This window comes from Lontra canadensis, unplaced genomic scaffold, assembly GCF_010015895.1.
Source record: "Lontra canadensis isolate GAN:19392208 unplaced genomic scaffold, GSC_riverotter_1.0 scaffold56, whole genome shotgun sequence".
NCBI lineage: Eukaryota > Metazoa > Chordata > Mammalia > Carnivora > Mustelidae > Lontra > Lontra canadensis.
In genome coordinates, this window is record NW_022631050.1 from 2,781,789 (window position 1) to 2,808,887 (window position 27,099).

The 27,099-nt window shown below is 35.2% G+C and overlaps 1 long non-coding RNA gene across 1 annotated transcript in view; it reads right to left on the reverse strand.

The window, feature by feature from the left end:
* LOC116878190 overlaps positions 1 to 27,099 on the reverse strand; it is a 90,246-nt gene that overhangs the window by 55,178 nt on the left and 7,969 nt on the right. The window contains exon 2 of the long non-coding RNA XR_004384788.1: positions 13,697 to 13,782. This is a non-coding gene — a long non-coding RNA (uncharacterized LOC116878190). The remainder of the gene's footprint in view (positions 1 to 13,696; positions 13,783 to 27,099) is intronic.

Here is a 27,099-nt window from a genome sequence, read left to right on the forward strand (position 1 = left end):
GGTAATATGGACATTTTAATAATGTTAATTCTTCTGATCTGTGAAAATGGGATGTTTTTTCATTTATCTATGTCTTCTTCTATTTAATTCATCAACATCTTATAGTTTTCAGTGTAGAGAACTTTCACCTCATTGGTTAAATTTATCCCCATGTATTTTATTGTTTTTGATACTATCATAAATGGGATTATTTTATTTCTTCTTTTTTTCCTCTTTAAAGATTTTATTTTTATTTATTTGACAGAGATCACAAATAGGCAGAAAGGCAGGCAGAGAGAGTGAGAGAGAGAGGAAAGGAAGCAGGTTCCCTGACGAGTAGAGAACCCGATGCGGGGCTTGATCCCAGGACCCTGGGATCATGACCTGAGTCAAAGGTAGAGGCTTTAACCCACTGAGCCACCCAGGTGCCCCTATTTCTTTTTCAGACAGTACATTGTTAGTATATAAGAAAACAACTGACTTATGTTTGTTGATTTTGTATCCTATAGCTTTACTGAACTTGTTTATTAGTTCTAACAGTTTTTTTTGCAAAGTCTTTAGGGTTTTCCAGATATAAGATCATGTTATCTCCAAACAGAGACAATTTGACTTCCTTGTTTCTGATTTGGATTCCTTTTACTACTTTTTCTTGACTGAATGCTTTGGCTAGAACTTCCTGTAGTATATTGACTAGAAGTGGTGAGAATGGACATCCTTCAATCTTAAAGTTTAGATTCCTAAATCCAACTGCCTATTCAACATCTCCACCCAAATGCCCAATATCTTTTTTTTTTTTTAAGATTTCATTTATTTATTTGAGAGAGAGAGAGATAACAAGAGAGAGTACAAGCCTGGGGCACAGAGAGAAGCAGACTCCCTGCTAAGCAGGGAGCCCTATATGGGGCTTGATCCCAGGACCTCGAGATCATGACCCCAGCTGAAGGCAGATGCTTAACTGACTGAGCCATCCAGGTGCCCCCCCAAATGCCTAATATTTTAAAGTTAACATGTCTATATCAGACTTTCCTTCTCCATCCCAAAATGTTCCAATTAAACTTTGCCTCTCACCCTACCACAGGCCTGGTTGAGGGGATAACTGGCTTCTTTTCTTTCCTCATTATACCTTCTCCTCTCTCCCTAGTTTCTCTGCAGGATTAAATAGGATAGGGAGGAGAGGGAAAGTGGCAGAAAAGATCTTCAGTGACCATCATGTGTCTCTTGCTCTGTATTCTGAAAATTTAGTGCAATATTTCATGATAATTTTTTAAAAAAATGAATTAAAGGATAGAAGATGAGAAAAAGAGGGACCAGCCAAGAAGTTATTTCCACAATTCATGTAAGAAATCATGATGGCATAAACTAAGGAATAGTAACAGGAAGAGAAAAAGTGTACAAGGTGATAAAGTTTTCAGGCAGTAAGTTAGCCAGGAGTTGATGACTGACTGTAATAAAGAGTGAAGAAGTGGGAAAAGTCAGAATGATTTCAGATTCTGACCTTGGGATCTGGGTTGATACTGGTGGCATTGAGATAGAGAATACATGGAAAGCACATGATTTTTGAGAAAGAGTTCAATAGCTCAATTTCAGTCAGATTACAAGCTGATGCTTAATTGATTATACACACCCACAACAGGCAAAGCGGGCCATAGCAACCAACTGAACTGAAGGTGAATGTGGCTCACCCACATAAGAGACACTTCTAAAGTGCTTGGTTCTGGTAAATAGGGGGCATTGTGCTGCAGGGTACCACAGGACCTCTTCTTCGTAAGGCCACTACTTTTTTTTTTTTTGAAAGATACCTTTATTGGCTTTTTAAAAGACAAATGCAAATGAGAATATCTTATTCAGAAAATTAATTTTCAAAAGTGTCTTAAATGAAATAAATGTAATATCTAATACAATCTCTTCCTGCAAGACTCTCTAAGATGGCAATCTTAAAAACCAAGCTCCTTGACTGGGAATCCCTAAACCTGGCCTGTCTCTTAAAAAGAAAACAACAAAAAGATGTTCTTCTAAAGGACATGTGGAATACCCATATCTTCTTAAAATCTGTCCTTAAATAAACTATCTTTAACACCCAAATTTTCTCTATATATTAAGTTCACTTAATTTTAAATTAATTGAAAAGATATACCGACACAGCTTCTAAGAAAACAATGCAGAAAGTAATTTATGTGTGGTTATTTACAGAAAGAGTTTGCTAAATAATAATGTAAATATCATGCTCAAAAATCTGACAAAGCTTTTCTATAATCAGCACTGCAGTTTTCAAAAAACTATATATAACAAAGGGCATTTCATGTGTAGAGTTACTAGATGAATCTAGGAGCCAGAAACTAAAGCATTTGACATGGTTAATAATTTCATTTTTATTATACTAAATGTCAGGTCAGAAATCAATGGCATTTACATGCTGGAAGATGGTTTCTCACTCATCCCTTTCAATTATATCAAACACTAATTAACCAAATGTGACTGGACTTTACTGCTACAACTTTATAGTTTCTTTCAAGTATATGCAAATCTTTAACATGGGCACATATGCAAATGTGCAAAACAAATGAAATTTAAATATTTAAGAGATTGAAAAGAAATGGCTTTTAAGCATAAACCATCCTGCCATTCAATTTTGAAGATATATCTTTTCTTCACTAATTTGTCTTCTGCTTTTAGTAGTCTTCTATCCTATTAAAGTTGTAGGTTTACAGATGATCTGGAAATTTCACATTGGTTTAAGAAAAGAATGTCTGGTTGATGCAGTCTCTATAATAAGAAGAAATATCTTGTTCTATGAGCAGCTGTCATACTTTCAGACATGTTTCTGACTTTTAGATAATTAACAAATCCTCTGAAGAAAAGCAGCAGGCCAAGTACAAGAAATATCCACCAAAGCCAATACTGTCCATTAAAATAATCAGAAAACCTAACAATAAGAATCCATTTGATCAACGAAAGTCCAAATCCACTCATGGCACCACACCTTCTAGCTATGGTACTGGTGATACAGAAGGATAAACAAAATCCAAGCCAGTTGAAAATAAATGCCATGAAAAATGCCAGCATGAAAATCCCATCATTACCCACTCTGAGCTGATCTGCATCACTAAAGTCATTTCTTGGTTGACACTCTTCCTCCTGAATTCTCTGGGCTGTCTCTGCTTCTGTGGCTGCCATGGAAGCAGCTTTGAAGGCCACTACTTTTAAAAGCAAGAGATCTAGATGATGTTCCTAATACAGAGAAAAAATAAAGAGTTAGACAAAATGAAAATGAGGAGATAGAGAAATATGCCAAAATGAAAGAATAGGACAAAATCATAGGAAAAAAAAAAAAGCTAAATTAAATAGAGATAAGCAGTATGCTTGATAAAGAATTTAAAGTAATGGTCATAAAGATACTCACTAGACTTGAGAAAAGAGTAGAAGTTCTCAGTGAAACCTTTAACAGATAAAAAGAAAATATTAACAAGAACCAATCAGAGATGAAGAACTCTACTGAAATAAAAAATACAGTAGAGGGACTCAGTAGCAGATTAGAGGAGGCAGAAGAATGGATCAGCGACCTGGAAGACAGAGCAATGGAAAACCACAAAAGTGAAGAGCAAAAGGAAAGAAGAATAATAAAAAAATGAGAATAGGTTAAGGGAATTCAGCAACATTGTCAAACAAAATAACATTCACCTTGTAGAGATCCCAGAAGGGGGAAAAGGTAAAAGGGAGCAGAAAAATTATTTGAAGAAACATTAACTGAAAATTTCCCTAATTTGGGTAAGGAAACAGACGTCCAGATCCAGAGGGACAGATAGCCCTCAATAAAATTAACCCAAAGAACTCCACACCAAGACACATTGTAATTAAAATGGCAAAAAGTGGTGATAAAGAGAGCTTTTTAAAGCAACAAAAGAAAATAGTTACACATGAGGGAAACCCCATAAGGCTGTAAGATGATTTTTCATCAGAAACTTTACAGGCCTGAAGTAAGTGGCAAGATATATTCAAAGTGCTGAAAGAGAAAACCTGCAACCAAGAATACTCTGCCTGCAAGATTATCATTCAAAATGGAAGGAGAGATAGATTTTCCCAGACAACAGTTAAAGAGTTCATCACTACTAAACCTCTGATTTCCTGAAACTCACTTCTCTCCTTCACCCAATGTGAAGTGAAAACTGCTCATCATCATTAGCCATCAGGAAGATTCAAATCAAAAACCACATTGTGATACCACCCCACACCAGTTAGAATGGCCAAAATTAACAAGACAGTAAACAACACGTGTTGGAGGGGATGTGGAGAAAGGGGAACACTCTTACACTGTTGGTGGGAATGAAAGTTGGTACAGCCACTTTGGAAAACAGTGTGGAGATTCCTTAAGAAATTAAAAATAGAGCTTCCCTATGACCCTGCAATTGCACAATTGAGTATTTACCCCAAAGATACAGATGTAGTGAAAAGAAGGGCCATCTGTACCCCAATGTTCATAACAGCAATGGCCACAGTCGCCAAACTGTGGAAAGAGCCAAGATGCCCTTCAACAGATGAATGGATAAAGAAGATATGGTCCATATATACTACGGAGTATTGTACCTCCATCAGAAAGGATGAATACCCAACTTTTGTATCAACATGGATGGGACTGGAAGTGATTATGCTGAGTGAAATAATTCAAGCAGAGAGAGTAAATTATCATATGGCTTTGCTTATTTGTGGAGCATAAGGAATAACACAGAGGACATAGGGAGATAGAGAGGAGAAGTGAGTTGGGGGAAACTGGAGGGGGAGATGAATGATGAGAGACTGTGGACTCTGAGAAACAAACTGAGGGCTTGGGTGGGGAGGTTGGGTAAGCCGGGTGGTGGGTATTATGGAGGGCACATATTGCATGGAGCACTGGATGTGGTGCATAAACTATGAATTCTGGAACAGTGAAAAGAAATTTTAAAAAAGCAACTGATTTCTGTACATTGATTTTGTATCCTGCCACATTACTGAATTGCTGTATGAGTTCTAATAGATTGGGGGTGGAGTCTTTTGAGTTTTCCATATAAAGTATCTTGTCATCTGCAAAGAGAGTTTGACTTCTTCTTTGCCAATCTGAATATCTTTTATTTCTTTTTGTTGTCTGATTGCTGTTGCTAGGACTTCTAGTACTCTGTTGAACAACAGTGGCAAGAGTGGACATCCTTGTCCTATTCCTAATCTCAAAGGGAAGGCTGCCAGCTTTTCCCCATTGAGAATGATATTCGCTGTGGGTTTTTCACAGATAGATTTTAAGAAGTTGAGGAATGTTCCCTCTATCTCTATACCTTGAAGCATTTTAACCAGGAACGGATGCTGTATCTTGTTAAATGCTTTTTGTGCATCCATTGAGAGGACCATGTGGTTCTTCTCTTTTCTCTTATTGATTTGTTCTATCTCATTGGTTGATTTGTGAATGTTGAACCACCCTATATCCCAGAGATAAATCCCACCTGGTCTTGGTACATAATCTTTTTTTTTTTTTTTAAGATTTTTATTTATTTGACAGACAGATCACAAGTAGGCAGAGAGGCAGGCAGAGAGAGAGGAGGAGGAGGCAGGCTCCCTGCTGAGCAGAGAGCCCGATGTGAGGCTTGATCCCAGGACCCTGGGATCATGACCTGAGCCGAAGGCAGAGGCTTTAACCACTGAGCCACCCAGGCGCCCCAGTACATAATCTTTTTAATGTATTGTTGGATCCTATTAGCTAGGATCTTGTTGAGAATCTTGGCATCCATATTCATCAAAGATATTGGATTGAAATTCTCCTTTTTGATGGGGCCTTTGCCTGGTTTGGGGATCAGGGCAATGCTGGCTTCATAAAAAGAGTCTGGAAGTTTTCCTTCTGTTTCTATTTTTTTGAAACAGCTTCAGCAGAATACATATTATTTCTTCTTTGAATGTTTTGTAGAATTCCCCAGGGAATCCATCAGGCCCCAGACTCTTGTTTTTTGAGAGGTTTTTGATCATTGCTTCAAACTCACTACTGGCTATTGGTCTATTCAGGTTATCAATTTCTTCCTCTTTCAGACTTAGAAGTTTAAAGGTTTCCAGGAAGGCATCCATTTCTTCTAGGCTGCTTGACTTATTGGCATATAGTCATTGATAATAATTTCTGATGATTGTCTCTATATCCTTAGTGTTAGTGATCTCTCCCCTTTCATTCATAATTTTATTAATTTGGGTCCTTTCCCTTTCATTTTGGGTAAGCCTGGCCAGTGGTTTATCAATCTTATTAATTCTTTCAAAGAACCAGCTTCCAGTTTTGTTGATGTGTTCTACTGTGTTTCCTGTTTCTAATTCTTTGATGCAGCAAAAGCAGTCATTAGAGGGAAGAACATAGCAGTACAGGCCTACCTTAAGTAGCAAGAAAAATCTCCCATATGCAGCCTAGCCTTACACCTAAAAGAGGTAGAAAAAGAACAACAAAGAAAGCCTAAAACTAGCAGAAGAAGGGAAATAATAACAATTAGAGCTGAAATAAATGATAGGAAAACAAACAAAAAACCCAGTGGAACAGATCAATGAACTCAGGAGCTGATTCTTTGAAAAAATTAATAAAATTGATAAACCTCTAGCCAGACTTATCAAAAGGAAAAGAGAAAGGACCCAAATAAATAAAATCACAAATGAGAGGAGAAATCACAACCAACACCACAGAAATATAAATAATTTTAAGAGAATATTATGAAAATTTATATGCCAACAAATCTGGCAATCTGGAAAAAAAGTGGATAAATTCCTAGAAATAAACAACCAAAGTTGAACAGACTGATAACCAGCAAGTTAATTGAACAAGTAATCAAGAGTTTCCCCAAAAACAGAAGTCCAGAGACAGACGGCTTCACAGGGGAATTCTTCCAAACATTTAAAAAGAGTTAATACCTATTCTTCTCAAACTATTCTAAAAAACAGAAGTGGAAGGAAAACTTCCAAACTCATTCTATGAGGCCAGCATTACCCTGATTACATAACCAGACAAAGACTCCACTAAAAAAGAGAACTACAGGCCAATATCCCTGATGAACATGGACACAAAAATTCTCAACAGAATACCAGCAAATTGAATTCAACAGGACACTAAAAGAATTGTTCACCAAAAGCAAGTGGGATTTATTTCTGGATTGCAAGTGTGGTTCAAAATCAATCAATGAGATACACCACATTAAAAAAAAAAAAAAAGGATAAGGATCATATGATCCTTTCAATAGAATGCAGAAAAAACATTTGACAAAGTACAACATTCACTCTTGATAAAAACCTTATAAAGTAGGGGTAAAGGAAACATACCTCAAGATCATAAAGGCCATATACAAAAAACACACACAGCTAATCTTATCCTCAATGGGGAAATATTGAGAGCTTTTCTTCTAAGGTCAGGAACAATACAGGGATGCCCACTCTCACCACTGTTAGTTAACATAGTACTGAAAGTCCTAGCCACAGCAATCAGACAATGAAAAGAAATAAAAGGTATCCAAATTGGTGAGGAAGAAATCAAACTTTGACTCTTTGCAGACAACATGATACTCTATGTAGAAAACCCAAGAGACTCCACCAAAAAACTGCTAGAACTGATACACTAATTCAGTAAAGTCACAGGATACAAAGTCAACGTATAGATATCTGTTGCATTTCTATATACTAATAATGAAGCAGCAGAAAGAGAAATCCAGGAACTGATCCCATTTACGATTGCATCAAAACCCATAAGGAATAAACCTAGGAATAAACCTAAGCAAAGAAGTAAAAAATCTGTACTCTGAAAACTACTAAAGACTTATGAAAGAAATTGAAGATGGCACAAAGAAATGGAAAAACTTTCCATGCTTATGGATTAGAAGAACAAATGTTGGATTAGAAGAACAAATTTTGTTTAAAGTCTATACTACCTAAAGCAATTTACACATTTAATACAATTCCTAAAAAAATACCACTTGCATTTTTCACAGAGCTGGAACAAACAATCCTAGAATTTGTATGACACAAAAGACCCCAAAGACTGCCAAAGTAGTCTTGAAATAAAAAAAGCAAAGCTGGTAGCATCACAATTCTGGACTTCAAGTTATATTACAAAGCTGTAGTGATTAAGGCAGTATGATACTAGCACAGAAACAGACACATAGATCAATGGAACAGAACAGAAAGCCCAGAAATGGGCCCACAACTATATGGTCAACTAATTTTCAACAAAGCAAGAAAGAATAACCAATGGAAAAAAGACAGTCTCTTCAACAAATGGTATTGGGAAAACTAGATAGCAACATGCAGAGGAATGAAACTGGGCCACTTACTTGTACCATATACAAAAATAAATTCTAAATGGATGAAAGACCTAAATGTGAGACAGGAAATCATCAAAATCCTGGGAAAGATAGGCAGGAACCTCTTTGACATTGGCTGTAGCAACTTCTTACTAGCTACATCTTCAGAGGCAAGGGAAACAAAAGCAAAAATGAACTATTGGGACTTAAGATAAAAAGATTCAGCACAGTGAAGGAAATAATCAAGAAAACTAAGGCATATTTTAGAATAAGAGATGGTATTTCAAATGACATATGTGATTTAGAGTTAGTATCCAAAATCTATAAAGATCTTACCAAACTCAACATCCAAAAAACAATGCAGTTAAAAAAATGGGCAGAAGAAATGATAGATAGGTTTCCAAAGACGACATCCAGATGGCTAACAGACACATGAAAAGATGCTCAACATCACTCATCATCAGGGAAATAACAAATAAAAATTAAAATGAGATAGCAGCTCACACCTGTCAGAATGGCTAAAATTGACAACACAGAAAACAACAGATGTTGGCAAGGATGTGGAGAAAGGGTCACCCTTTATATATATACATATATATAAATATATAAATATATATATGTATATATATACCCTTTTAACAGTTACAACCTTTTAACATTTACATGAGGCTTCACACCTTTCTGTAATTCAAACCCTTCCATAAACCTAACATCTCCTCCTAATAAGTCCCACCGACTCCAACCCATTCTCCCACAACTGACTTCCAAAGAAAATGATATGTATTTAGGGTACTCAGTGAATAACACCAAAGTAATACCAGTGTATCTTCCTGACAACAGCAGTTTTGGGGACTTTAGGGCCAGTGAAGCCACAGGGAAGCTGAGCTACAGTTTTGTATCATGAATCATTATCAAAATTCTGAGCTCAATTCTGATTACAAAATGCTTATTACTGTGATGTTACAACAACCCCAAAAGAACACAGCTGGATTCTCAGATGACAGGTTGATCTTAAAATTTCTGACTGAAGACAACCTAATTTTGTGGTAATAAATTGTGCAAATTTGATGGGGACATCACTGTAATAGGATACATGTGGAACCTCACTAGATTATTATTACTTTTTTCTGGCAGTAACACTCACTTTATGATTAGAATTTAGCAGCATATGGAGACCCCCTATAGGGAAACCTCTCTACACAGAAACTTTCTGGTATTTGATTAGCTTAATTTATTGAAAGTTTAGCTTTTTGTTTTATGGTAAACAGCAGCATTAAAACCCTACAGTTTGTTCCCTGTCTACATTTCCAGTTTTAACTCTTTACTTAACTTTTTCAAATTCACACTTCAGTCAAGGTATTCTGCTTACTGCCCTCTGGCCCTGGGTTGTATTTTCCTTATTTTGTTCTGTTTTTTCTCCTCTCCTGAGCCCTTTGAGAGCCAGGTTAACATCCTGACTCTTCTTCCTTGTTCAGCCTCTATGGTTTGAAGTGATTCTCACTCCTCTGAATACTTATAATAAATTATGAGAAATTTTTGTAATGGTAACACACTTAATAAACATGTGATCTATTATTATGACACTGAGTATCTCATAATTGTACTGGCAACTTTTTTTTGTTTATGAACTTTTATTCACCTTTTGTTTCATGAGACCCCAAGATACCCTCAGCTATAATGATTTCCTAGAAGAACTTATAGAATTCAGAAAAACTGTTATATTCGTGGTACAATTTATTACAGTGAAAGGATATAGATTAAAATCAGCAAAAAACAAAAGATGGATAGTACAAAGTCCAAGAGAAACCAGGCACAAGCTTCCAGTTACCTTCTCCTATTGGAGTGTCACAGACAATACTTAATTCTTCCAGGAAAAATGTGTGACAACATCTACAACGTATTATTAACCAGAGATGCTCTCTAGAATCTTGGGATCCTAGGTTTTTATTGGGAGTCACTCATGTAGCAACTCTATGCTTATGTGACTGACCTATTTACTCTCCAACCCTCTCCACTGTCACGAGAGGTCAAACTAATATAGCATGGCTGAGGAAGGATGAAAACATGCATTCACCATAAATTTCACTATTAGCATAAACCATCTCCTGTGTTCCAAGATCTCAGGTATACAAAGATACTCCTTTCAGGCATGATATTCCAAGGACTCAGAGATTGTCTCCCAGGAACTAGTTGAGTGCCATTTCCTTCTGGGGTATGCAGGATTTGAGGACAACAAGCCCACTAAGTTAACTCTCTATTATACACCTCATTTGGTGATATTCAGCTGTCTAGACATACTTCATGATTCTTAGGTGTCAGTGTAGAGCAGAATCAACATTTTCTCCTTTTTATTTAGTTATTACTCAATAAATATTTGAATTTTTGCATCATTATATATCTTCTATTCATTATAGTTCAAATACCAAATATACCATTCAGCTCTTGTTAATAGCTTTTCTCTGAAGAGTAACATAAAAAATGTCAATTCTTGGCCAAATTCTCCTCTTTATCACAATGACATATTTCCATTGATATTTCATCTAAGATCATACAACTAGACCTGCAGCTGGCGTGATATTTTTCAATGTGAAGTGGGGAAATGGAATGCGTACAGTGCCCACTTACATTATAAAACTAGAAGAAATAAATGTGAAACCTGAGTTGTTTCTATGAGACCTGATGAGTTCCCCATCTACTTTGAATAAGGGACTTATGGGGAAATGTTGCCTATTTTTTTTTGTTTTTATTTTTGTTCTCACTTTACTACATTTCTTATGCTGTGCCTTTTACCCCTATGAAATATTCATTCCATAACTAGATGCCTGTATCACCCACTTCCCTTCACCTATTTTGCCCATTTGAAATTTGTGTCAAATGGGAATTTGTTAAAAAAATTTTTCACTCATTATAAGCAGCCATGATTAATATTCTTAAAACAAGAAAAAAATTAATGGAATGACCAGCTTTTAGGGAAACAAATATGATTTAGCTAAGAATACTATTATTAAAGAATATCAAACCAGCTTCAAAGCTGGAGAGTTTCTGGGGTGAAAAGCAGAATAATATCATAATAAGAGTGACTGATTATCAGGACTTCTGATGATAGGGACAATGTTGTATGTTTGCCACATCTGTATGAAGCCCATATTTTCCAGCTGTCCTGGCAGTTAAGTTGAGGTTATTTGATTAATTCTTTTGCATGAAATCTAAAAAATCACTTTCAGACCCAGGCCATTAAAAGTGAGTAGAGGCTAAGTGTAATTGGTTAAAAATGGAGGTCCTGGGGCGCCTGGGTGGCTCAGTGGGTTAAAGCCTCTGCTTTTGGCTCAGGTCATGATCCCAGGGTGCTGGGATCGAGCCCCACTTCGGGCTCTCTGCTCTGCGGGGAGCCTGCTTCCTCCTCTCTCTCTGCCTGCCTCTCTGCCTACTTGTGATCTCTCTCTGTCAAATAAATAAATAAAATCTTTAAAAAAATTTTTAATGCTTAACAAATAGCATACAAGATGATCTGTGGTCTCCTAGACATCACTGTCCACTCCTTTCTACATCTCCTGTGCATCACAAATAAGAGGTCAAAACTATGTTTTCCAGAATACCTAACAATCTGAGTCGATTTTGATGATGAGAAGCACGTAGGCTAGATTTGGAAGGTTGAAGAGAAGCCAAGCATCTCTGCTAGCAATGTGAGCAGATGGACAAACTCTAGAGAAACATCCTCTTTGAGACCCCAGATGGAATACTTAAAGTAATATCCATTTTTCTGATTGGAACCAATATAGACAGTATTGGTAATATTAGTAAAGATTTTCTTGGAACTGCTTACAATAATGGATTAAGAACAAAAAATTAAAGCCTATTAAAAGATTAAAACATTTTTGACCCTTTCTCTTGAAATTCATTTCAAACAATACTCCAGAGATTTTGAGGGGCACTTGAGTGGTTCAGTTGGTTGAGCATCTGCCTTTAGTTCAAGTAATGATCCCAGGGACCTGGGATTGAGCCCCACATTGGGCTTCCTGCTCAGTGGGGAGCCTGCTTCTCCCTCTGCCTATCATTTCCACTGCTTGTGCTATCTCTGCCAAATAAATAAATAAAATCTAAAAAAAAAAAAAGAAATTTTATTTGATTGTCATTTAATTCCCTTTTAATGCCACATAATGTTCTTTTTCTTTCTCTTTAGGCCCAGTGTTATTTTGGTACTAGTGTATGGGCTTCTAAAATGAAGCTGGAAAATTTAAATTTTCTGTTACAAATTGTATTTGGCCTGTCTTTACCAATTCTGAAAGGTGCCTTAGCAGAGACAGAATACCAAAGAGACATTTTTAAAATAGTTGCACAAGGTCCCTTAGATCTACAAATTAAGATCTTAAAAACATGTACTGAACACCTATACTGCTTGTGCTGTCTAGAAACTCAAAATTTAGCATGAAAAATGCAAGTGTGTAAATGTAGAAAATAATAAAACATATTTAAATAACATTTTAAGACAACAGTAGATGACATATTGCAAAGTAATGGAGAATTCACTACTTACATTATTTACCAGAAGACTCAGAAACACTGTGGGACCCTTCCATGAACACTTTCTCTGCCTTGCTGTTTGCTTTAAATATTCTATGTCTTGTCTTTAAAAGTTCTGCTCAATGTCTTGGTATAGGGTACTAGCTGAGCCCATCATGCTAAAAGATGCAAAATCAGCCAGGCTCATAGCAGGATTTGTTAGTTAATGATATGATGAGCTTTGTTGTGACTAACTTACCTCTCTTTCTATACCTTGTTATGAAGGTATATTAAAGGATCTCTAATTCTTATTTCAGCTGTTAATTATAGGCAAAGACTGAATAGGTAAGAAACTTCAATTATCAACATAGAAGGAAATTAACCTGTTTGCTTAGTTTGGGTGTTAAATATTGCAAAAGAAACCAAGATTGAGGAAACATGATTCCCCATGGAAATATTTCCAACTGGTGTGAGATGTTACTAAGGAAAGTTCTTCAGGTTTGACAATGGGCTGTATATCAATGATAAATTAAGTCAAACCTGTTCAAGACAGAGAAACCACCTACCTATTAAAATCCTCTCTCATAGTTCCTCTTTTACCTTTAACACTTCTATTTGGGACTTTGTACTGAGTGAGCCTTGGCTTTAGGCTCAGAAATTCACTCATTAGTAGACTGCAGAAATCTCTCTCAGTGCATTACAGGCTGAGAGAAAGGATTGAATTAAAAGAGAAGGTAAACAAAGAAGGTCACAAAGCCTGCCCTGATTACTCCTATTCACCTGATCTTCTTTTATCCATACACTCAAGGCATTTTATATCTATTATATGTCATTTATCCTTTTTAAGATTTAATGGTATGGAGTATATTTATTCACTGAGTGTAAGGACAAACACTAAAGTTTCTTGAGTTTTTCTTCAGTTTTGTATTCCTCCCACCTACTAGTTCCATCCTTAAGTCAAACTTCAAAATTTCAGATTCAGGAAGGAGGGAATTTGGCTTGCTTCCAATCTTCTGGGTCTCATCACCTGGAAAATAAATAATTAAAATGATTTGCAATTCACTCTCCTCAATTAACAGGGGACATCTCCAGGAAAGAAAAGATGACCTGGTCAAATATCCTCATAAATGTGGTAAGGCTAATGACTCCCAGAAAACAAACAAATGGTATTTGTTAGCCATATAGTCCTCATGGATAGCAATATGTACCTGTTATAAAATTATTTTTTAATTTAGAAATGCCTAGAATCTATGGATTTATAGACAGCTTCCTGGAAAAATGTCACATAAACTACGTAACTATTTGAGTTTAAAATAGAGATGTTTTAGAACCCAAACAGCTCTTCCTCCATAATTAACTACACACTTCATTCGAGACTTCATATATTAATCAGGGAACATCCTGCTGCAGAGAGGGGAAAAAAAAAAAAGGAAGGACCCAGTAAGTTGCACTATTTCAGATCTTTCCTTCCTTCCCCTATGTCTCCTGATTGTGTCCCTGAAATCCTTATTAAAACTTGTTCCTAGGGGCACCTGGGTGGCTCAGTGGGTTAAAGCCTCTGCCTTTGGCTCAGGTCATGATCTCAGGGTCCTGGGATCGAGCCCCACATCGGGTTCTCTGCTCAGTGGGGAGCCTGCTTCCTCCTCTCTCTCTCTGCCTGCCTCTCTGCTTACTTATGATCTCTCTCTGTCAAATAAATAAATAAATAAAATCTTAAAAAAAAAAAAAAAACTTGTTCCTAGTCCAAATTTCTCATTTGTGTGTCTGATTTTGGTAATCCTATTTTTTTTAAATTTTCAGTTATCCACTGTATAGTACATCATTAGTTTTTCATGTATTGTTCAATGATTCATTAGTTATGCATAATACCCAGTGCACATCACAACATGTGCCCTCTTTAACACCCATCACCCCCTGACCCCACTCCCTTTCCTTCTGAGATCCTCAAGATCATTTCCTAGGGTCTATAATATCTCATGGTTCATCTCCCTCTCAGATAATCCTATTCTTTGAATTATCTCACCATCCAATCATACTTACTACTTATCTGCCTTAAAAGCCCTGCCTTAAAAAGAAGTGTTCTACTTAGTTCTTGAGACTCGGTCCCTGCTCTGTATCCCAGCTCTGCTAAGCAGCTCTTCCCTAGCTTCTGTCTTCTGAAACATTCTCTTGATAAACTTAAGGATTTCAGAATTTGTAGGACCAATTTCTACATTTTTAATGACAATTTCTACCACAGATTTGAATTTTGTCCCACAACGTGGCACAATGACCATAGATTTTGTGTTTGTGGAAAGATGTGATTGATTTGGATTATGTGCTTGACTTTAAGAATATCACCCACTCCTGGGCTCTTGTCATCTTTATATCACATGTTGTAACTGCAATGGATCCAAGCTGAATCCTCTATAAGACTCTGCAAAACTGTAGATTCTATGTTCTGCTGTCTTTTTAACAACTGTGGCTGGCCTTCTTCCCACCTAGATTGTAGGAGTAATTCCAAGATCAGCCTTCCTTAATTTGACTGCCATGCCCTTATGTGTGACAGGTACTGTAACTTACAATTCATTTATATCCTACTTAGTCCACAGGACACATAATAGATACTCAGTAATTTTTTGTAGATACAGAGAGGAGAAAGAACCCACATAATGACTACAGATTATTTATACTCACTATGCACCAGGCACAGTGTGAGGAATATTACTGTATATAATTTCAGCTTTCCCAAAAATACACTGAAAAAAAAAACCCATCATTTTAGTGATGCAGAACATGAAACTTAGAAAAATTAACTTTGTTTAAGGCTTTCTAGCTAGTAGAGCTGAGATAGAGAGATAGGCCTTTCCTGGTTCAAAACCTATCCTAGTCCATGATACCACAGTGCCTCTTTTTGCATACTTTCTTTAATTATCCTCCAGTTTTTTTCCAGGAGCTAAGGTAAAGTAAAGGAACTTAATCAACTGAACATTGAATTCAACAGAAACAAGCAAAAATCTGATTTAGGGTATGAAGAAAATGGCACAAAAATCCAGGGACTTAGCCGCAACAGAAGAAGGAAAATCACGTGACAGAAATAACTTCATATTAATTTATTTCCTATTTCATTTAAATTCCTTCCAGAGAGGTTCTTATCATTATTCCCATTGCTTTGTTTCCTCTTTACTGTTTTCTAATACATAATGAAAAATTCAATTTAGTCATGGGCTACATGGTTTTCATTTGGAGGGTCCAAATTGGAAGAAGTCACATAGCTCTAGACCTATCCTTGAAAAATTACTTACAATTATTTACACTGCAATTCTGTCAATAATAGTTTTTCACACTTATATGCAGAACCTAATTCAGAGGCTCCTCAAGCAAGAAGTTCTATTTTTACATTTAACCCTTGAAGAGAAAGCATACTTAGCAGAAACATCTTTAAAAATGAACATGGAAATGTACTGATCATTAATCAAACAAGAATATCTACCTTTTAAGGCAGATGAATGTAAAAACCAACTTATGCCAACCCTTCTGGGGTCTTTGGATAATCTCAGTTGATTTCTTGAGTCACCATACAATACATTTGGGCACTAGATCTTAACATCCTGTGTAACATCTGTATTTTAGTGCCCAGGAAATATGCATTAGGTGTTTTAATAACTGTCTCTTAACAAATGTTTGTCAACTAAACAGAAAACATCTCTGCCTCTGGAAGAGGAAAGGAAAAGGCTGGAATAGTGAGAGGGAAAAGAAAGGTAACCAACAACCTTTTATAATTCCTCCTTTTTCTACATTCCTGTAACAACTATTAGAATTCTTTATCCAATGAACATTTATTTCATACCAACTATGTGTTCAGAGGGGAATAGGAGATTATATGAGAGACATTATCTCTGTTTTGAAACTTATGGCATATTGGAAAGATAGCAAATAACAAATATTAAAGACAAAAAGTCCTACACAGGAAAAGAAGAGAATCCCATGAGATCATCTAACAAACAAACCTAACCTAACATGGACAGTGTGGAAAGGCATCTATTAGAAAGTAATACCTAAGTTTAAAAAAAGAGTAGAAATTATCCAGACTTCAAAATTTGGTAGGAAGGCTGAAAGAAGATATAAAAATATCTAAGTAACTTTTGAATTTTGTAAACAGTTTAACTACATATCCTTAATCCAAAGAAAATAAAAATTGAAACAAATATTAAACCTTTCTTAGATTTGTTTTTAGAAGTATAACAATTCTGAAACTTTTTTGTATGTACTGTAGACGAGAACAACAAAAAATTTTTAAAAAGAGAACAATTAAATAAGCACATTGATGTGAGGATCCCAGGATCTCACTGCAAAAGGAAATATAAATGGAATAGGGTAATAAAGAAAGAGCTCTATGGAATGGGACTGAAATAGGAAGTATCAGTATATAAATGTGTGTGTGTGTTTGTGTGTGTGTTAATAGGGGGTGAGAATGTGTTTTCTAGATTTCTTTGCCAAAGGAAACAATGAAATCTATCAGCAAGGGGCACAACTAGCATACAAGTCTCTATTTCTAAATATCTTTCCACACGAAAAGCATCCAAACATCCTTGGAAAACAAGGAAGTGCTCCAAAAAATGGGGGCATGATAAACCAGGAACCACTTTAAAGAAGCCCTCACTGGCCACATCTAGAGCGATTTAAACAATGAAACTAAAGACAATAACTCACTGAATAAAAAAAAGAATCCATGACTCCATAATGCTGCTCAGATAGATAGATAAATGATAGATAGACAGATAGACAGATGATATAGGTAGATAGGATAGATATAGATAGATGAATGAGAAGGAAAAGTTCCTTAGGTAGACTACCAGCTAACGGGAACAATGGAGTTAGAAAATTATGATTTTTACATTAATAATATATACAAAAAATTGATTCAGACAGAATTAAATACTGCTAAATATAAAGATTTTGAAGGTATAGCTAACTGAAAAGAGCAAGAAGCAGCACAGGATCTTGCATCTGGTAAAATTTTTATATATTTGTAAATATGAAAATATGTATTTATAAAATTTAAAGTTATCTGTCAAAAGAAAATCCTCCAAAAGAACCACTTGGTTTTCATCCATGAGCTGACACAGAAGGAATGTGTCTCTCTTCACATGCCACACTTCAGTGCAATCCCAATTGCCAAGTACCAAGCATGACCATTTGTTCTGTTACACAATATAGGCACAGAGCCCAGGGCCTCTGAGCTTTTCAAGGGCTTACCAAACACTAGAGACATGAAAAATATACATGCATCAGTTTCAAAATATGAAAAGGAGCAAGTCTAAATCTATAAACATTTAAATATTTAAATAAATTATACATGTCAATTTCATTCTTAGAATTTGCAAACCTTGTCTTTATATTAGAAAATAATTTTTAGGTTAGACTTCTTATTTCATTAATAATTTCCTAATATATATTATTATTGTGAAGAAATATAAACTGATTTTATTTAAATAAATTATTTAAAACTCTTACTGTCTTCTACCACTTTCTGTAGAGTTGTACATGCAATGATATATCAATTAAGCCAGGTGAGGTAGCATGGATGAATGAACATTTCAGTCATGCACAGCTAAGTCAGTAGAGAATACAATGTCTTTAGCAGCCAAGAATTTTCCAAGCAGGCAGGCCCCAATTTAACCCCCAATTTTAATATACTCTCCCAAATTATTACCCTTATCCTTTGCTGCATAAAGTCCCTCCAAAAGCCCAAGATCTCCAGATTGGAAAAGGGGAGGTTCCTGTTATTTCACCTTTGATTATTAATTATCTAATTATTAATTTTTTTATTTTCATTTTAATTTCTTGCTATAATAACATTATCATGATACAGGATTTAGTTACTAAGGTAGCAAGAAAGGTCATTGTGTAGCTTATTCTTAATTAAACCTTTTCCTCCATTTAGTCAAAATTCAGCTGTGTTCTTGGTTCACCCTTACTGTGATAGCAAAAACACTACAGTTTTCAGTTTCCTTCTTATTTTGTGTGCTGTTAACAGATTTTTATTTTATTTCCTGTTAACAGATATTTCTAAACTATATATTTTTTCTTGAATTTGTTAATAATGGATTTAATTTTACCTATGTACTCTTGATACTCCTCTCTTCTTCGATGTAATAGATATTCTTTTTGATCAATTTTGCCATTTGATAGTAGTAGTCACATAATTTCAAAATCAGTAATGTTTTTCAAATCTTACTGGTAAAATTATATTTAATATTGGATGTAAGTATACACTGATATTTTGATATAATGTATGTTTGGGTTTCTAAATAAGAGTGACTAGCGGGGCACCTGGGTGGCTCAGGGGGTTAAAGCCTTTGCCTTCAGCTAGGGTCATGATCCCAGGGTCTTGGGATTGAGCCCCACGTCAGGCTCTCTGCTCTGCAGGGAGCCTGCTTTCTCCTCTCTCTCTCTGCCTGCCTCTCTGCCTACTTCTGATCTCTGTCAAATAAATAAATAAAATCTTAAAAAAAAAAAAAGAGTGACTAGAGCCTATGAAGGTCTTTAAATGGCCCTGAAGCTAAGAAGTGAGCTAGAGAGTTCACACATTTATTCAACAATTAGTTGAGAATCTATCACATTCCATAAATTCTGTTAAGGTGCTATGGGGCATACAAATAACTAGAAAGTACTATTTATGTCTGTTAGGAACTAACAATATAGCTGGGGAGTATGCAAGTGACTAATTGTTCACCGATCTTTGTTCTAATTCTTTGGCATATCACCAAGCTACTATTAGAGTTTCCCTACAGTTAGAGCATGGGACTGACTTCGTCTGTCTAGTGGAACGTGGGTAGAAGTGACGCACACCACCACCATACTTGGCCATTAAAACCTCATGTAAATATCCTTACTCTCTCTCCACTTTGTAAAAAATGCTGCTTAAACAATATAGAAGTTCAAAGTGCTAGGAATAATTTCAGTTTGGAAGGGTAAAATGAGGGATGGTCATTCTAACAGGGAATAGTACCGAAGCCAATTGCCGATGGATTGTCACAATCCACAATGCACACAAATTTTCCTCTTCTTTTTGTTTTTGTACTCTTTTCTTGAATGTGCACATTCCCATTTCATTTTTCTTTCCTTTTAGACTTAGTTTTCCAAGTGTACATATATCATCCTTTATAGTGCACATTTTATCTACCACTTTAGGCTTAGCTTTTAAAATTTATAATCCTCTTTTATGCATACAATATTATTCTGTTAATACATATTGTTCCCATTTCCATTTATTCTCAACTACTAAAGCAAGTCCTCCAGGATCAATGAAATTTTGTTCACATGTATTGTTTGAGTTATTTTATGTATTTAAAAGACAAGCATTTATTTAACATTAACTCTGTACTGTGCACCAATCTAAGGGAGAGATATGTTATAGGAATTAATTTAATAGTTAAGGATGTAAGCTTCTAGGGCACATTTATTTGAGTTTAAATCTCTGCTCTACCCCTTACTATGTGATCTTGGATGAATTATTTAAGGTGGAAATAATGATGCCTATCTGCTCCACAGAATTGATATATGTCTTCAATGAAATAATATATATGAATACTAATATTAACTGTACATGGTTATAATATAAAATATATCTGTATTTTATTTATTTTTTTAGATTTTATTTATTTATTTATCTGACAGAGAGAGATCACAAGTAGGCAGAGAGGCAGGTAGAGAGAGAGAGGAGGAAGCAGACTCCCTGCTGAGCAGAGAGCCCAATGCGGGACTCGATCCCAGGACCCTGAGATCATGACCTGAGCCAAAGGCAGAGACTTAACCCACTGAGCCACCCAGGCACCCATATCTGTATTTTAAAACCCTGCTCACAAGGAGGCCAGCATCTAGTATAGCCCTGTAATTGGTCATAATCAATAAAACATCATTACTCCTATTTCTTGACTAAATATTATATCCAAATCTTTATAAAGCTCTCTGTAATATTATACTCTTAGAGCAAATCAACAAAGTTGAAATGATTTTTTTCATAAACAATTCATTTTAAATCTGTAATTCTGCAAAAATTTTTTGTAGTGCTGGTCTATTGTATTATTTTTCTTCCTGATGACATTGTGATTTTAAGTGAAGAATTGCAGCGGATGACATTTTTATCATTGTTTTGCTTCTTCATAGATAATAAAAATGGTAGGCATAGACAGATTAATATTAGAGTGTGCTTAAATTATGATGAAAAATTCTCAAGTTGTCTCCCTGGCTTCTTTCAATCCATCCTTCACTCTGCCTTCTTGGTCTATAAATAGGCAAATCTAATCGCATGATTCCCCTGTTCAATCTTTCCCTCCTCAGTCATAAAATTCTTGTAACTTTCAGTGGCTTCTAAGGCCTTCTATTAGGTAATCTCACTCAACTTTTTAGTCGTTTTTCTCCGTATTCACCCCATGCCTCAACCAGATGAAACTATTTGCAATTCCTAGAATATACAAGGCTTTTGCTCAAAATGTTTCCTCTACCTAGAAGGCATTTTCCTTTTGTTTGCTATACACCTGCCAGGAGTATAGGACTCAACTTAAGGCTTTCTTCTTCCTCTATAGTTCTACTCCTTTCATCAAGTAGAATTGCTCTCTGAATTATTTGTGCCCAATTATTCCCTGTAATAATTTATCACATCCACTTGTGTTTATTATCAGTCTTGCCTACTAGACTGTTGGTTCTATGAAGGTAAGGCTAGTGGGGATTTCTCCAAGGAATGAATCCTAGTAGATCCACATAGATGATCATTTTATGGCTCTAAATTGCACCTAGTTAATCATGCTAAATATGAAATAGCAAAAGGAAGAGACTTGGTGCTTAAAGGCAAGACCTTTGAATCAGACCTGGGTTCCAGACCTGCCATTTATTAATTGAATGGCCTTCACCAAATTACTTAAGATCACATCATTTTTTCATCTGTAAAATCAAGACTATATTAATAATTCATGCCTCACAGAATTTTAGGTAGGATGAAATGAGGCAATGCCTAGCACTCAATCAATATTATTATTATTCTTTATGTAGCTATGCATTTGTTTTAGAAAAGTAAGAAAGTGCATATCTTGTTTAAAGAGTGACATATATACCAATTTGGAAGAGTAAAGTTGTTTCCTATTTGAAATATAACAAAGAAAAACCTAGGAATTTTCTGATAATTTTTCTAACGTAAAGGATTTGATTTTTCTATATGGGCTTAAAGTAAGGCATATATCCCTATTGATGTAAGTTTATATTATAAAATATATTCATTCAACTGATGCTAGATTTCCAGTCTACTAATTTGGTCACTTCAAGACATATTTCTTTTTTCCTCTGGCTGTCTCTGCAGCTTCATCCAATGCTCCTCCAAGTGGAATGGCTGCGGTTCCCTAGATGTGATCTACCAGTCCCCGACCCGAACTTCCGCAAAGCTTTTTCCTCTGCTTAGAATTACCTTTCCCTCTATAGCTAACACTCCATGTCCATATTCAGCCTACTAGTTATTTCAGATAGAATATTTTCTCACCACCTTCATCTTTCTTATTTTTCTGCATACTCTTATTATAACATTTATTACTGCATTGAAATTGTCTGATTGCTTTTCTCTTCCTAACTAGCTACCTATTCTTAGGGCCAGGGCCATAATCATATTTCCAGAGCAGCAGCCTCAACATAACTCTCATAGACTTGTTAGAAAGGCAAATTCTTGGGCCATACCCCAGACCTACGGGAAAACAAATTTGGGGTGGAGCCCAGGAATCTGTTTTCACAAGCCCACCAGGTACTTCTGATGCACACAAAAGTGAAAATTAAGGCTCTACAATAATGAAAGTGAAAAATCTATAACTACACACAACAATATAGAGGAATTTAGAAATTCACTGTTAAACAAAAAAAGCCAGACACAAGAAGAGTACGTCCTGTGTATGTATCTCAATTTATATGCATTGTAAAAACAGGCAAAATTAATCATTGCTATTACAGTATAAAAGGCTACCCTTCACCAGTCAGACTACATAATTTGCAGGGCCCAGTACAAAAAGAAAATGCAGGAATCCTTGTTTTAAATGCAGTCTTTAAATACTTTCCACACATCTTAACCTCTAGAACTTTTACTATCCCAATGTCTACGTTTGGACGTATTTATTTTTAGCATCAAAAATTGTCCGAGGTACATTGATACAACATGAAAAGAACCTGTAATCATGGAAGGAAACTGGTCCTTGAACAAGGAAGAATTTGGTAGAAATTAGTAAGCGCTCAAGAAATGGCAAATCAAATTTTATTGGAAAAAAAAAAAACAGAGTATAAAGCAATTTATCCAGAAATACATTAAATACAGGCAGCCCCTTGATTTTTTGCTATCACGGCATAATATATTATTATACAGGGCTTAATAAACTTAGTCTTGTCTTTCTTGTGCCAGACATCTAGGACAAACAGAAGCTTCAAGAACTGGAATCCTGAGTGTGAAAGTTAGCAAGAAATACAGACCTGTTTCCAGTAGAAAATATGTCAGTAATCAGTATTATCTAGAAAACAGGTTTTGTGAGGGAGATGATGGAAAACCACATAAACATGGGCACCATGTAAGTGTAAAAGAAGATGCCAAATGGAGCAAAAAGGACATGAATGAGCTTCTTCTACCTTATATTTTTGTATAAGGCCTTTCTGTATTTAAGCATCCTAATATGCCCCAGGCTCAAAGGGTAAATTACTTTTGAAGTTATAAACACAGACAGCTGTTTGCATCTGAAAGAAACCTGACACACAGCGATCTGAGGTATGACATATTTTTCTGAGACTGGTGTTGCTTCAGGGGAATAAAAAAGATGCTATATTTGTGAGAATTAAGAACACATCAGTCTCTTTTGAACAGACAGCTCTAGTTTGGTGTCTTTTGGGGCAAGGTAGGGAGAACCTTCATATTCTCTGAAATATAAAGTGTATTAAAAATAGGAAGTATATAGTCTCTTGGATGGTCCTTAAGGCCCTTAATTAAGTAACATAGCGTGTTCAGAAAAGACATGTGACTGGAAAGTAATAACTATATTTTTCATCCTAATGTAATAAAAATACGACCATTAAGTCCTGCAGTTTAGAAACATTGCTTATATTATCTCATGAGATATATTGTTCATCAACATAACTCAATGACATCTTTCTTCATCATTGTCATCATAATTATCAATCAAGTGGTACATACTACAAATACAAATTGTTCCCTGAAGAAGATGACAGTCTACATAGACACACACATTTAATGTATTTTAAACAAGTTTTGGACAACCAAATCGGTTTATGCCAATAGTTGCAAAAATACAATGTCATGATCCCTGCCCTTTTCAAACTGTGAAGGTAAGATACTAGAATTCTAACAAATGGATAGAATTCTGTGAAAAAGAACTCCTCAGTAAAATGAAAGCATCATGTCTCAATTTTCATGGCTATAATAATTTTCTCCTTTAGTTAAAAAAAAAAAAACCTCTTTAAAATACTAATTCAGTGTTTTTACAGTACTGGGTATATAGGATTAATTTAATAAATCTCCAAAAGTCCTTTGCACATCTAGTGACAAACTCATAATTATTTGTACTTTAATGTTCAATTTATTAAAATCATGTATCTGATAAACAAAACTTTGGAAACCATTTTTTTCTTGAGCAATTAAACACTGATTACAATTTGATTGTTTTTGTACAAAACTGCAACTACAATTTACCATAACTGATTCTTTGAGTATATCAAACACACACAGATGCAATAATTACAAAATGTGTTACTAAGTATACAATTAAACTTATTATAAAATATCAATACATGGTTTAGTTCATTTCTTCACTTTATGTTTTTAGAGCTTCTTATTGTACTTATTGTAATAACTTCCCTGAGTTTTGGCTTATTTTGACACCTTTCCAGGTTTGCTACAGCTTCCCTGGAATTGGCATGGTATTCTTGTACCCAGAATAGAGTACAAGTTTTTGAAGGATTGTTTAAGGGACTTGTTTTCTTCTTTCAATGTGTTTCACAACTCTAAACTTTAAAACTCCATATCTTTCACATAGGTTTTACTTTTGAACAACTTGGTGTCTTTTACTAAAAGGTGTTTTTTTAAAAAATTTTATTGTGAAAATTTCACACAAAAAATGTAGCAAGTACAAGCAAACTTTCACATAGTCACTCCTTATCTTCAACATCCATCAATATTTTGCCATAATTATTTCATCTTTCATCTGTTCCCTTTCTCTCTTTTTCTTGAATATTTTAAAGCAAATACAAGATACAATGTCATTTCCCCTTTAACTACTTCAACATGCATCTAAAACGGGGGTGGGGTAATATCACCTCAATGTTATCTTCACAGCTAACAAAATAAAAATTCTTTGCTATGGTCAATTTCCAGCCCGTATTCAAATTATCTATTATTTCATTTTATTAAGCTTTTTCAAATAAGTACCTAAACAAATCCACTCACTGTATTTTTTAGGTCTTTTAAGTTGTTTTTAAGTTGTTTTTAAGTCTCTCTGAATCTAGAGTAGTATCTTTTTATTTTCATTACTCTGATTTGTTGGAGAAACCAGTGAATTGTCCTCTAAAACATCTGCAACATGTATGTGTTTGATTGCTTTCTTGCTCAAGAACTGGCTGGTTCCTTATCTTCAGATATTTCCTATTGATTACAAAATGGTAGTAAAGGCTTTAAAGAACTGGCTGGTTCCTTATTTTCAGGTATTTCCTGTTGATTACAAAATGGTGCTAAAGGCTTTATTTGGCTCACATTCAATATTTAGGGGAAGAGGTTTAAGAACACTACATAGAAGGTGTAGCCTCCTTAACATCCCACCACATGTGAAGACATATAGGTTATTTCACTTTTAATAGTGCTGCGATTAATCAGTGTGTGTAAGGGATTGGCCAGCTTAATTTCCTTTGTTGTAAGTTCTCTATCAACATTTCGCCTGATCGTTCTAGCATTTATTAATGAGCCCTGTCTCAATAATATATTTCATTAGTGTTTGCAAACTGGTGATTCTATAATTCTTTTATCCTTCTGTATTAATTAGCTAGAATACTCTAACTTCCTTTATTCACAGAACTATGCCATTGAACCAAAATAAAGTTTATAAAGAAAGTCGAGATAAATGCTTAATTCTTTCTTTATAATTGCCAATACTTAAAGTACTGTGTTGATGTCCTGGCAACATCCAATGGTCTCCATGAGCTTTGTTTGTTTCTTTTTTTCAGTCCTCCTTCTCCTCCCTCTCCTCCTTCTCATACCATTAGGAACACAGCCTTTTTCCATTAAATATGATATAACCAACTGCAGTCTTTGGCTAAAAGGAGTCTCCTTATGTTATCTCCTATTTCCTTTATGACCCCACTCAGTCTTTGTTAGCTCCTTACTTTCTGGCACAATGATATATCACAGACTTATCTTGAACATTCTAACCCCACATATGAAATCAGCCATCTCCCCCAAAGAGCTCTGATTCCTTTTAGAAGAGAAATTTCAATACTATAATTTGGCATTCTGCGTGCTCATCACCCCTGCATTGTCATACTTCCACACCTTTTCAGTGGACAAAGTTGGGAAATATTTATTTTTTATAAAAGGAGATAAAGTGTCACAAATTCTGCCTAATAGTTCCAACTGAAATTTAAAGTCATAAGATTTTTACTTAACATCATTGGCTCTTTCTCAATCTCTCTCTCTCTCTGAAAATCTTGATTCCTAACATAAACATAATTATTTGTTTTTTTATATAATATAAACTTATAAGTATATGCATATATCTAAAATAACGTCATTGATACTATTACCAACAATAAAAATCTTGACTGTAGATTAAGGTGTCTTTGTATTTCACAATCCATGATCAAAATGCTGCATTTAAGGTTGGTGCGATAATCATTTTTTTTGGATGGTTATGTTACAAGATATACTTTAAAATTCTCACTTGGCAAGATTTATTATAATCCACTGTCCTGTCCTAGGATATTGATTTATGTTGTTAACATTATTAAAGTTTTATATACTTAACATTATTATTTTTATTAGTAGGGCCAGCTGAAGTTGTATCTCCCAGGAGACTGGGATTGTGTGAGCCTCAGCCCTTAGTTCTCTTCTTTAGTTCATTAGGCTAATTTATCATCTTGAATACACAGTTAAGCCCTGTTCCTCCTTAGTTATTGTTGTGATCACTGATGCTGATTCACAGCTCAATTCCCTTCCTGGCTGGTTATTATGTGTGACCACTAGTACTAATCAGTCCTTGGTGTAACTGCTAATTTTGCTAGGACTATACTCATATTTCCCTACGTTTATATGGAGTCAAGTACCTATCTATGCTTCATT